Genomic DNA, 12,650 nt, shown 5'->3' with positions numbered 1-12,650 from the left:
TGTCTTGCTCTGGCTAATATTTCTAGTAATATATTGAATAGGATTGGTCATAGTGGACAGCGTTGTATTGTTCATGATTTTAGAGGGGAAAGCTTTCTGTTTTTGAACATTTAACATGATGCTTGCTGTTGGTTTTTCACAGGTGTCTTTTTTCTGGTTGAGCTAGAGACACCTATTTTGCTTTTCCACAGAGTTATTATAATGAATGAGTGTTGGACTTGATCCAAAGCTTTTATTTTGCATCTATAGAAATGCTATGTGATTTGTATTTTTTTGCTCTATTGATATGGTAGATTACATTTATTGATTTATGTGTGTTGAACCATTCCTGCATTCCTGGGATAAATCCTACTTGATCATGGTTTATAATCTTGATGACACGCTGCATTCTGTTTGTCAGTATTTTATTGTGGATTTTTGCATCTATGTTTATTAGGACATTGGCCTGTAGTGTTCTTGCTCCTTGTATATAGCACCTTTACTTTATTTATTCATATATGTGAATGAACTGCTTTAAGCTAGTCATTTGTGTGTATTATTTCACATCACTGTGTGTGGCAATCTGTCCATCTGTCCATATGTTTGTTAACAACTGTGTGTGTGTATATTCCATTCACTGATGCCTTTGTAGATAAATAAAAGAATGTATCAATGCAGTCTTTATGTTTCTATGTGTTTGTGTTTGTATAAATGCATATATCCACCTCAACTTGTGCGACAAGAAAGTTAATTCAGACAACACAGAACTGTTGGGAGCCTGCCATGTTATTCATGGGAGCATATTCATAAGATGGTGCCCGCCTGCCGCCTCTGCTGCTCCCCCGCCCATTGTGTGCCCACGATGGCACCTACATCCTGCTTCCGGGTTCTTGCTCGGCTCACCGCCACCGCCAAATATGGTAGTCATTGATTACTTCCCCGTTATCACCCAATTGCCTGTCCCCACGTGTAATCTCATGGTTGGATAGTACTAGCCTTATAAGCTTAGGCATAGGAAGTGCTCGGGGCACAACACGGAAGAAGCCGTCGAGAACGGACATGTATTGAGGTTGCTGCCCAGTCAATAAAGGTGCTTGCAGAGGCTAAGTGTTCGTGTGCTCCATTCCGCGAGACGGAAGCGGCTCCGGACACAGAACAACATCAAAGAAACTGTGAGAAAGGAGTAATTAAATGTGGTAAAGGAAAAGCAGGTGGAGAAACAGAGTTCTCAAAAGGGAGAAGCTAGTGAGCGAGGTAAACATGCCCCAAGTAGACAGGAGAAATGAGAATGTATGGAAAACAGCAGAAAGGAAAATTTTGAAAGTAAAATTCAAAGAAAGCAAAGATGTGCGGTGAGAACAATATAGAAAGGGTGTATAGGAAAAAATAGGGCAAAGGAAATCCTTTAAAAAAAAAAAAGGTTAAAGAGTAACTCTCCAAAAATATCTCGATTAAAACATGCTCTAGAGAGATATCTGAGCTAAAATAGTCAGTAATTACTAACAGGAAAACCGAAAGTGTGCACTTCAATTGTAAAGGTAGATATAAACTCAAATGCATAATATTCTAATATAATGGCTCTCTGTACATCTCATGAAAATCTGTGAAAGTGTATTTTCATGCTGAAACTAAATATTCTAATGTACATATTCTAATAATGTCATGTTTCTTTATAAATTATTTTAAAAGTATTTGTTTATTTTAAAAGATTAATATAAAAGAGGACATAGCAAAACAGCTCAGAACAGAACAATTTAAGCAACATAGTGTTTCACCACAAGACAACCCATCATAACTATATCTACCATAGTGTCTCTTTCTTTGAAATATGTGAGTATAACTTCACACATTATAGTAGCAAACATAACAAAAGAGTATAAAACCATTCAAGAGAATGAAAGTATTACAGGACATTTAGAACCAACTAACAGAAAATAAACAATGTTACTATATTATCTCCTTGTCCATAAAAATTTCATTTATACTATCACACATAACAATATCCAATGAGACACAACACGGTAGAATCAATGGATACAGAAGAACAAAAGCATGGTATGACTTCAAAACAAAAATATATTAAATCAGCACTGGCTACTATAATGTCTTGTTTTCTTCAAAATGTCTGTTGAACCATTAAGACAGCAAAATCAAACAACATAGAATAAAACCATTCCAACTAAGGAATAAAAATATTATATTGCTCCAAAGCAATATAGAGGAGAATCATGATTACCATATACTTTCATGTATTTGTACCATTTCTTACAATACGGAGACTATATGGTATTTGTACATGTGAGACTGATACAATTTATAGCTGAATAGCACTCCACTGTATAAAAATATCGCAACTTTTTTATCCAGTCCTCAGTTGATGAACACTTAAGTTGTTTCAAAGATCTGGCTATTACAAATTGTGCTGCTATAAACATGGGTACACATATATCACTGTGTTTTGATGTATTTAGTTCTTCTAGGAATATGCCTGGAAGTGCAATAGCTGGAACAAATGGGACTTCTAATCCCAGATTTTTGAGAAATCTTGAGTCTGACCTCCACAGTGTTTAAAACAGTCTACATTCCCAGGAACAGTGTAGGAGATTTTCTTTTTCTCCCCAGGCTCTCTAGCATTTATTGGTAGATTTCTTGATCCTGGCCATTCTTTCTGGAGTGAGATGGAATCTCAGGGTGGTTTTAATTTGCATTTCTCTAATGAGTAATAAGGATGAACATTTATTCATGTATTTATTTGCCATTTGTATTTCTTCATCTGAGAAGTGTGTCTTCACCTCAGATGCCTATTTTTAGATTGGATCTTTGAATTTTGAGGGTCTGATTAAAAAAAAAACATTCTTTATATGTGTTAGACAGAAGCCCTTTGTCTGAGGGAATGTTTATTAAGACTTTTTCCCAGTTTGTGGTTTTTCTTTTCACTATGCTGGAGGTTTCTTTTGATGTGAAGAAACTTTTTAATAATACATAATCCAAGTTACTGAATCTGGGAAGTATTTCCCATGATATTTGATTCCTGTGCATGAATTCTCTACCTACCCCTATGTCTTAAAGGTTTTTTACCCAATTTGTCTTCCAACAGACATAGTGATTCTGTTTTAATATTCAGATATTTGATCCATTTAGATTTTAATTTAGTACATGGTGATAGGCATGAGTCCAGGTCTAGTTTTGGGAACATGGAGAGCCAGTTATTCCATCCCATTTCTTAAAGAGACTATCATTTTTCCAGTGAAAATGTTTGCCCCCCTTTATTAAAGATAAGGTGGTTGAGTGTGTGTGTAGTTGTGGTTTGTCTTCTAATCTATTCCATTGGTCTTTAGACCTGTTTTTATTCAAATACCATGTTGATTTTACTACAGTTGCTTCATAGTATAAGTTCACATAATGGATTGTGATGCCTCCTAACTTGCCTTTGCTGCTTAGAATTGTCTTTGCTATTCTATGTCTCTTCTGGTTCCATATGAATTCTACCAGGGATTTCCCTGGACCTGACATATGTTGTTAGTATTTTTATCATTATTGCATTGAATCTGTATAACAGTTTTGGTAGAATGGAAATTTAAACTATATTTAATCTTCCTATTTGTGAGCAAGAGATGACTTTGCATTTTCTGAAATAATCTTCAGTTTCTTCCCAGGGCATTATAATTGTCCATGTATAGATTTTTCATATCTTTCTCTTTTTTCTTTCTAGATATTAATTTCTATGTAGTACTTTTTTAGATGCTCATGTAAAGGGTGTGGCTTCTTGTTATTCTCTCAGTGATTTTGTTGTAGTTTATAGGAATGCTATTGATTTTTGAGTATTGATTTTGTATTCAGCTACATTGCTGAATTTCTTTATTATATGTAGGAGTCTTTAAATAGAGTTTTGGTGGTGTTCTATGTACAGTATCATGCCATCTTCAAGTAATGTTGATTTAGCTTCTTTTTCTACTGTCTTTACCCCTTTTATTTTTCTTTCTTGCCTAATTGTTCTGGTTAGCATTTCCAGTACTATGTTGCATAAGCGTGAAGAGACATCCTTATCTTGTGCCTGATTTTAATGTAAAGGCCTTCCGTTTTTGGCCATTTAATATGATGATGTATGTTGGTTTGTCATAGATGGCTTCTATCATATTGATGCAAAGACCATGTATTCCAAATTCCTGCAAGTTTCTTATTATGAATGAATTTTGAATCATATCAAAAGCTTTATATGCATCTATAGAAATGATCATGTGATTCTTATTTTTTGTTTTACTGTCATGGTGGATTACATTTATTGATTTATGTTTATTGAAGCATCCCTGCATTAATGGAATGTATAATTTTCGTGATGATATGCTGCATCATATTTGCCACTCTTTTACTCAGGATTTTTCATCTGTGTTCATTACGGAAGTTGGCCTGCAGTTCTGTTGTTTACTTGGGTCTTTCTCAAGTTTTTGTACTAGAGTAAAATTTGCTTCCAAGAATGACTTAGAAATGATTGCTTCCCTTTCAATTTCATTGAAGATTTTGATGAGTTTCTTGTAGACAGCATATAGCTGGATGTTATTTCTTGATCCATTGTGCCAGTCTTTTTCTTTTAATTGGTGGATTGAGACTATTAACATTCATGGTTATAACTGTTATATATTTGTTTATTGTTATAATCTTTCTGCTGTCACATCTTTATCTTTATTTTTCAGTTCTAAACAGAACAGTTCTAAACAGAAAGATAAAGCAGACTTTATTGTTTGCTTTGCTTAGTGTTTTTTCTAAGTGTATCTAAACTGCCGTTCAGTAATCTTTGCAGGATTGGCTTGGTGATCATGAGGTTCTTCAGCTGTTATTTGTCATGGAAGTATCTGATTTATCCATCCAAGGACAGTTTTACAGGGTACATCATTCTAGGTTGGAAATCATTTTCTTTTAGAAACTGGGATACTTCACTCGATGCTCTTTTTGACTTCATTGTTTGTGCTGAGAAGTCTTCTGTGACTTTGATAGGTTTTCCATTATGGTGATATATCATTTCTCTTTAACAGTTTTTAATATTCTTTTCTTTTGTTGGATTTCTGAGATGGTGATTATTATATGTCTGGGTTTAATTTTATTTTGGTATGGCTTTTTGGAGTTTTATATGCTTTGGTGATCCTAATGTCAGTTTCTCTTCTACACTTGGGAAATTTTCAGCTTTTACTTCTCTAAATATCTTCTTGAAATCATTTGTGCTGTCCCCTTCTTTTTTTTATCCATATGAATATTATGGGGTTTTTTTCTGTATCATCACACAGCTGTTGGATTGTTATTTCCTGATTCCTTGTTATTTTTAAAAGCTTTTTCCATTCCTGTTTACTAGCTGCAATCTTGTCTTCAAGGTGAAATTCTATCTTAACTTTCCTTGAGTCGGTTTTGACAACTTTTGATGAAATTTTTTTGTTTCCTTTAAAACTCACTGAATATGCTCTAGGTATTCTGTTTGCTTCTTATATTGTTCATCCAGGGATTCTGTCTTTTGGTTTTGTCCCCGTAATTTTTTAATTATGTTTTAGATGTGTTTAGCATCTCTTTAATTACTTTTATCCTTTCTTCTTTTACCTGGGAAATTATTTTTTGTTTTAATTCCTTTAAAGCTTCCCAGAGTTGCTTTTTTATTTCAGTTGCTGTTATTTCAGGTAGTTCAGGTGTATAGCATAAAATTTCTTCTATGTACATATCTCCTAAGGTTTCTTGGGATGGGCTTGAGGTTTGAGAATGTATTTTTGTCCTTTGTTCTGTCATTGTCCTATATTTCCCTGTTTCAAGTTTTGTTGCAAGGCTTCCCGTAGGCCTGTTGGTAATCATCTTCTATACCCTCGGCATTTGGGATGGAATGCAGGTTGCTGAGCATGGTCCTGTCTGGCCCTCTGGAACTCCCATGTGACTTCCAGTGTTCCAGGAAGCTGGGCAGGCACCTAACCACTGTGGATAATGATCCAAAGCCGTCCCCATCCAAGGACTCGAACTCAATTTGTGTTAAATCAGCTCCACTAATTGAAGAAGGTTGTTGGGCATAATATAGCCAGGTCACAATTCCTCCCACAAAAATCTAGTCTTGTTTAGGTGGCTGGAAGCTGGGCAGTTCCTTGACAACTGAGAGCAATTATCTTAACCTCTTGGGGCTGGGATGGTACATGGACACTCACCTCTGGTGATGCAGTTTCCTGAATTGAGACAGGGTCACTGGGGGAGCCCCAGAAAGGCCAGAAGCCTGTGTAGCCAGAGGAGTATGGCTCTGGGCCATCAAGTTTCCTGGATTGAGAGAGGCTCACAGGGTTCGTCCCGGTAGGCCCAAGACCTGTGGAGTCAGTCGAGTGTGGTTGGAACCTGGGGAGTTCCTTGACCACTGAGAGAGATGCTTTTAACTATCCAGGCCTGAGTGTGGTGCACAGACACACCCATCTTTCTTTTTAAAGTAATCTCTGGTTTTTATTTTTCTCATTTCATTTTTTAGCTTCTGAAAAATGAAAATGTTTGCTTTGTGTACTTTTAAAAGTTGAGTGCAGAATTTGTTTTTCTTCACCTTTCTTGACAATAATATCATCTGTCCATTATTTCAATCTAATACTGTGTAAGAGCTACCAGGTTCTTTAAGGAGATGCACACTGAAGGCAAGACATATTACAACAAACCTTAAATATATGGCTTTCTTTCTTTCTTTCTTTCTTTCTTTCTTTCTTTCTTTCTTTCTTTGTCTCTTTCTTTCTTTTTCAAACAACTGCTTTAATTCCATGTTAGTTTGATTGATATGTACTGGTCCTCATCTGATTTAAGGCGTTTTCTGTGAAGCTGTATAAAGTTTTAATCAGAGCTTTCAGTTACCTCACTATCATTGTCTTCCTGCTTAAACTCTGGCAAACGTGTGAAGGTCCTTTCTGAGTAGATTTCTATGAAATTATCTTCAAAGTCAATGCAACTGCTTTCCCTGCATGAGGTATCGCTGAATCATTGTTCAAATCAAGCTCTTGTGTGATGGGCTGGGGATTTAACTCAGCAGCATAAGTGCCTGCCTTGCAAGCCCACAGTTGTGAGTGTGATCCCTGGTACAAAAAATTAAAAATGTCTTGTGTTTGCATAAACTTGAACAATCTCATCATTTCATTAACCTTTCACAATTCTTGAAGATCAAATGAACATCAGCCACAAAATCATCTGGAATTTGGTAATATTGAGAATATTTTTTTCTGAAGCTTCTTTTGAACAGTGGATGAATCCAATGTTATTTTTATAATTTTAAAGTAGTTTGGTATCAAAGCAGGTACCAGCTCCTAGAATTCCATACTTAATTCATGGCAATAGAGATAAAACAGAAGACTTTCCCATTTCCTTTGTTCCACTGGGCTCAATCCTTGTGTAGCTTGCCCCTTCTGGATGTGTTGCAAACTATCACATTCATATTCAACTTGTGGCTTCCAAGTATCTCTGCAAAATATGAATATCCAGGCCCCACTTGGAAAACTAAGAAGTATTGGAATATGGAAATTTAGAAGACCTTTGGAAATTTTTCACAGTACAAGAGATCCCCTCCATTTTGGCAGACAGCACACAAGTCTTCATTTGAATCAGCATCTTTGATGTTGCCATTTCCTCCAGTCTTTGCTTCCATGTGAATATGGCTTCGAATTGGAGACGTTTCGTTAACTAGATTGCTGAGCTCTGACTACTTGCAGCTTTCATTCAAATCTGCAGTTTCAGATTTCACATGATTTTCCAAGCTTGCTAACACACCTAACTCACTATCTAAATGCAGGTTGGTTTACACAGGTGGTTCCAACTTATGCTCAGGACTGCTCCACGTGGGGTCACTCCTCCTCCCACGCTCAGTCTTTTCCTGTTTCACAGCTCCTGAAAAACTACAGACCTCTTCCTCAGTCCCAGGTTCTTGCTTGACATTCACTTGATCAGATTTCAAACTAAAACCAATCTTCTCAGCAGTTCTTCCTGATGACCCACAGCTGCAACTACTGCCAGTACTAGAAGTACGAGGAGATCTCACAGGTGTGTGAGAATTGGATAAACCTGATGATCCTGGGGATAAGGTACAGAGTCCTGGGGAAGGAAGGATTTATGGTGCTTGTAGACTTTGAGAGTAGGTGGCTGTCTGTGATATATCTACCTGGTAGCTTATTTAACTGCTTGTGTCAGCATCTTCCAGGTATATGGGTGGAATATCAGGCAAGGATAGAAGGTATTCTAGATAGTAACTGAGGGGATGAGTTCTATTGCTGTAACAGATGGGTTGGTGGGGCTTTGGTTTGCATTTGCCATAGTTGCTACAGTAGGGCTTCTTGGGTTGTTTGTGATATTGTGTACTGATATGATAAGAAAAGTTCCATCATGCCCTGGGTTTGAGTGTTGTCTCTGGAGATGTGGTTGCATCATGGGATACTGAGGAATGCTGTGCCTGGGCATCCTTGGGATTCTGGCAGCAATCTGAGCCAGTCTCATTTGATTTGCTTGAAAAGCTCCACAGATCATGTTACCTTTTTGCATTGTTTGCATACTGATCAATCTTGGAGCCTGTTTCTGTAACATCTGAGGGGCTGTTTGTCTAGGGTGCTTCTGTGTTGTTGTTGTTGGTAGTGGTGTGGGAGCTGGTGGTTGTGGATTCCTCATCCATTGCAGCTGCTGAGGTTTCTGTGCATACACTTGCTGTTGCATATACTGAAGTTGAAGCTGTGCTAAATTAATCTGTCCAGGGCTTTTACTAATGTGCTTTGTCCCTGAAGTAACTTGTCCCACTACAACATTAGGAGTATAACCAGCAACTACAAACACACTCAGCAACCTTATCTTTGATAAAAGGGCCAAACTCATTCACTGGAAGAAAGATAGTTCCTTTAATAAATTGTGCTGGAAAATCTGGATCTTAATATGCCAAAAAGTAAAACTACACGCAAGCCTATCCCATGTACTAAATGAAAGCCAAAATGTATTAACAATCTAATTATTAAAACAGAGACACTAAATCTGCTGAAAGACAAAGTAGACAGAAATCTTGAAGACATAGGAATAGGTACAGAATTCATGAAGAAGAATCAGCTGCTCATGAAATATATCACAGAAATAATAACTGTGATCACATCTTAATGTAGAATTTTTGCACGTTGAAAGAAGTTTACAGCATAGTCAAAAGAAAATCCACATATTTGAAAAAAACATAGTGAACTGTCCCACAGACAAAGTACTTCTGTATAGAAGATATAAAGAATTTTTAAAAACCTAGGTACCTGAAATACCAAGACCCAACTCAAAAATGGGCATCTGACATGAATACACAGGTCTCAGATGAAGAAATACAAATCGTAAATAAATACATGAAAAAAGGTTCAGCATCATTGGTCATTAAAGAAATGCAAATTAAAACCACACTGAGATTCTATCTCACTCCAGAAAGAATGGCTGGAATGAAGAAAACCATTAGCAACTAATTCTGCAAAGGCTGCAAGGCAAAAAGGAAGACTTCTGCACCCTTGGTGAGAGTGCAGATTGGTGCATCCACTGTGGAGGTCAGTCTGGAGATTTCTTAAAATGCTGGGAATGGAAGTTCCATTTGACCCAGCTATTCCACTTCTCGGTGTATTCCCAAAAGACCTGAAAATATCCTACCACAGTGATATATGTGCACCCATGTTTATAGCAGTATAATTTTTAATAGTCAGATCCTGGAAACAACTTAAATTCCCTTCAACTGAGGAATGGATAAAAATGATGTGCTATTTCTATACAGTGGGTTACTGCTCAGATGTAAAGAATGATCATATTGAGATATTTATAAGTAAGTAGATGCAACTTGAGACCATACTCATTTGTGAAATAAATCAAACTCACATGCATAAATACCATATAGTCTCCCTAGTGTAAGAAATGCTAAGAGTGCATAAGCTACAAAAAACTCACTAAATGTAGTGAAAGAATAAGAATATGCTTAAATGGGAAAAATAATATCTCAGGGAAATGAGGAAAAAGAAAGAGAAAGGAAAATTATAGCTAAAATTATATAAACACACTTATGACAGCTAAGATAATTGAACTACAAAGTCCGTAAGTTAGAACAAAATTATTAACATTCATAAGATTTGAACTTTTGTGCATATTATTGTATGGTGATCTGAGGAACTCTTGAAGATCATTCTGTAAAATAACAACCCTAGCTATGTTCCTACCACCTTGTTTTGAAGGGCTAAATTGTGAGTGTTTTGGCCTCTTTGATACTGTTATTTGTCTTTTCATGTGTGTGTGTGCTTTTCTAGGAATTTTTTGTTTAATTTTGTTTTTCCCTCTAATACAAAATGATAGGCATAAATGTAGAAATACACATAAGTACAAAACTTCTCCGAAACAGTTTATGAGTATCGCTTATATAAAACATGATGAAATGAACAGCTACTTTGAAGAAAAACAGACACGATGTTATCCAGTGCTAATTATGTATCATCAGGCTGTGAAATCCAGAAAAACTGTTATTCTTTGTTCAGTGTGATTTTATTCTGTTTTTCATTATTTAATTTCAACGCACTTGAAGGTAGGGCAAGATATTTTGAAAAGAACAAGAGACATTACGACAGCCATTGTTGATTTCCCTCTTATCTGGTTTTGAAGGCCAAAAATGCCTTGCTCATTTTGTTCTGGTCAGTTTAATAACATTTTGTTTTGTATGAATTCATTGTGTGTGAAAATATGGACAATTATTTAGAAGAAAACCATTGCAATATGAAAGACAGTGATGATCTCCTCTTGTCTTGCTTTTAAATCTGTATCACTCTGTTTTCTTCTGCTCTGTTCTGTTTGGTTCTTTTTAATTTTACCCTGTTTAAAATAAAAATTTAAAAAAGAATCTGTTTTCACTGAGTGCTTTTCCCTGTGTTGTCTGTTGTACACACTCTGTACTACATGGAGATCAAGGTTATAATTCTTTATTGCTTAATAGTATTCCATTGTATGAAAATACTGCATCTTTCCTCCATTCTGTAGTTGTTGGGAAAGCTAAATCTACTTTTTCTCTGAGTCTGTCTCAAGGAGTATTGTATAATTTACCCCAAACTTCAGTTTGTCCATTTTCTTTCAAGTCAAATGTGTTTATTTTATACAACATATTGGTTAATTTTGTCTCCTGATTCATTCTGCCTCTATTTCATTTTATTGATAAGTTCAGGACGTCTACATTACTGATTACAACCCACATATACTAGCTTAACTCTAACACACTATCCTCCTGCCATTGGTCCCCTTCATCTTCCATCCATCCAATTGCCTGCTCTGCTCCACAGTCCCTTTCTGCTACTGTTCCTGAAAATGTGATCATCTTCAGTTCTTTCTAGAATATCATTCAAAACTCTCTTGGGCTGTTTTGGTGGTCACAAACTCCTTAAGTTGTTCTTTATCATGGATGTATTTAATTTTTGCAACAATTCTGAAACTTAATTTTGCAGGGTACATCAATCTGGGTTGGACATTGTTTTCTTTTGGTATATGAAGTAATTCATTTCAACTTCTCAACTTGATGGTTTTTACTGAAATTCTGCTTTAACACTGATGGGTTTTCCACTTATAGATGATCTTTTTTTTTAACAGCCTTTAAAATTAAGTTACTGAGTTTCTGGGATCTTGATATTATATATCTGTGCATAGATTTGATTATGACTAGCTGGAGCACTATATGCCTCACTTGTTTGCAGGACAAATCCTTTCGCCATGCTTGGTATGGTTTCCGCTGTTACTTCTGCAAATAGTCATTTCATATCTTTTGCATTGTCCCCATTTTTTCACTGACACCTCTTTTACATCATTTTAATTTTATTTAAATGGTAAGAATACATAAGAGTTTAGAGTAATCACGATTCCCCATTACATTGCTCGGAAGCTTTATAATGTCTGCATTCATTAGTTGGAATTGTTTTTTCCTAGTTTGTTTGATTTTATTATCTTTGATAGCATAAACAGCTATTTTAAAGAAAACAAGATATCAGAATAGCCATTGCTGAATTCGTATCATCTTACTCTGAAGTCTTACTATGCATTTGTTTTTCTGTTTCCTTTGGTTCTATCCTGTTATATCTTATTGGATATAATTATGTGTGATAGTACAAAGAAATTTTCCATGGAAAATGAGATAATGTAGTAGCCATTGTACATTCTCTGCTGTTTGGTCAGGAAAGCCCTGTAATGCTTTCATTCTCTTGAATGGTTTTATATGGTTTTGTTATGTTTGACACTATTGTATATAAAGCTGTGCTCAACTATTTCAAAGAAAGAGACATTATGGTAGTTACTGTTAATTGTGGGTTATTTTGTGATAAAATGCTGTGTTACTTGCATTGTTTGATCTGATCAGCTTTTTTATGTCCTCTTTTTTCTTAATCTCTTTAAAATGAAAAAAAATTAAAAATGAATAATTTCATGTTACATAGAATAACTCTGTTCACTCACTGTTGATAAAATATTTAGAAATAACTTTTGTAAAATTTTAGTGTTTGATTGGGAATTAATTCCATAAAATTTGATTTCTACAGTTTCAGAATTCTCATCATCACCCTATCCTTTTAATTTTGTGAATTATTAAAATGCAGAAAAGTACAAAAAATAAGACAAGCAGTCCACATATCTCATTGCAGAAATAGTGTCTTCACACATTTACTTGCAGAGAA

The 12,650-nt window shown here is 35.6% G+C and overlaps 1 pseudogene; it reads right to left on the bottom strand.

Moving 5' to 3' along the window:
• Positions 1–6,726: 6,726 nt before the first annotated feature.
• LOC100726425 (E3 ubiquitin-protein ligase TRIM33-like) lies at positions 6,727–11,699 on the bottom strand (annotated as a pseudogene).
• Positions 11,700–12,650: the final 951 nt, after the last annotated feature.

This window comes from Cavia porcellus, unplaced genomic scaffold (assembly GCF_034190915.1).
Source record: "Cavia porcellus strain 051 isolate PalLab524CR breed Dunkin Hartley unplaced genomic scaffold, mCavPor4.1 scaffold_37, whole genome shotgun sequence".
NCBI lineage: Eukaryota > Metazoa > Chordata > Mammalia > Rodentia > Caviidae > Cavia > Cavia porcellus.
The sequence above is the reverse complement of the archived record's forward strand: the minus strand, read 5'-3'. Positions and strand labels throughout refer to the sequence as shown.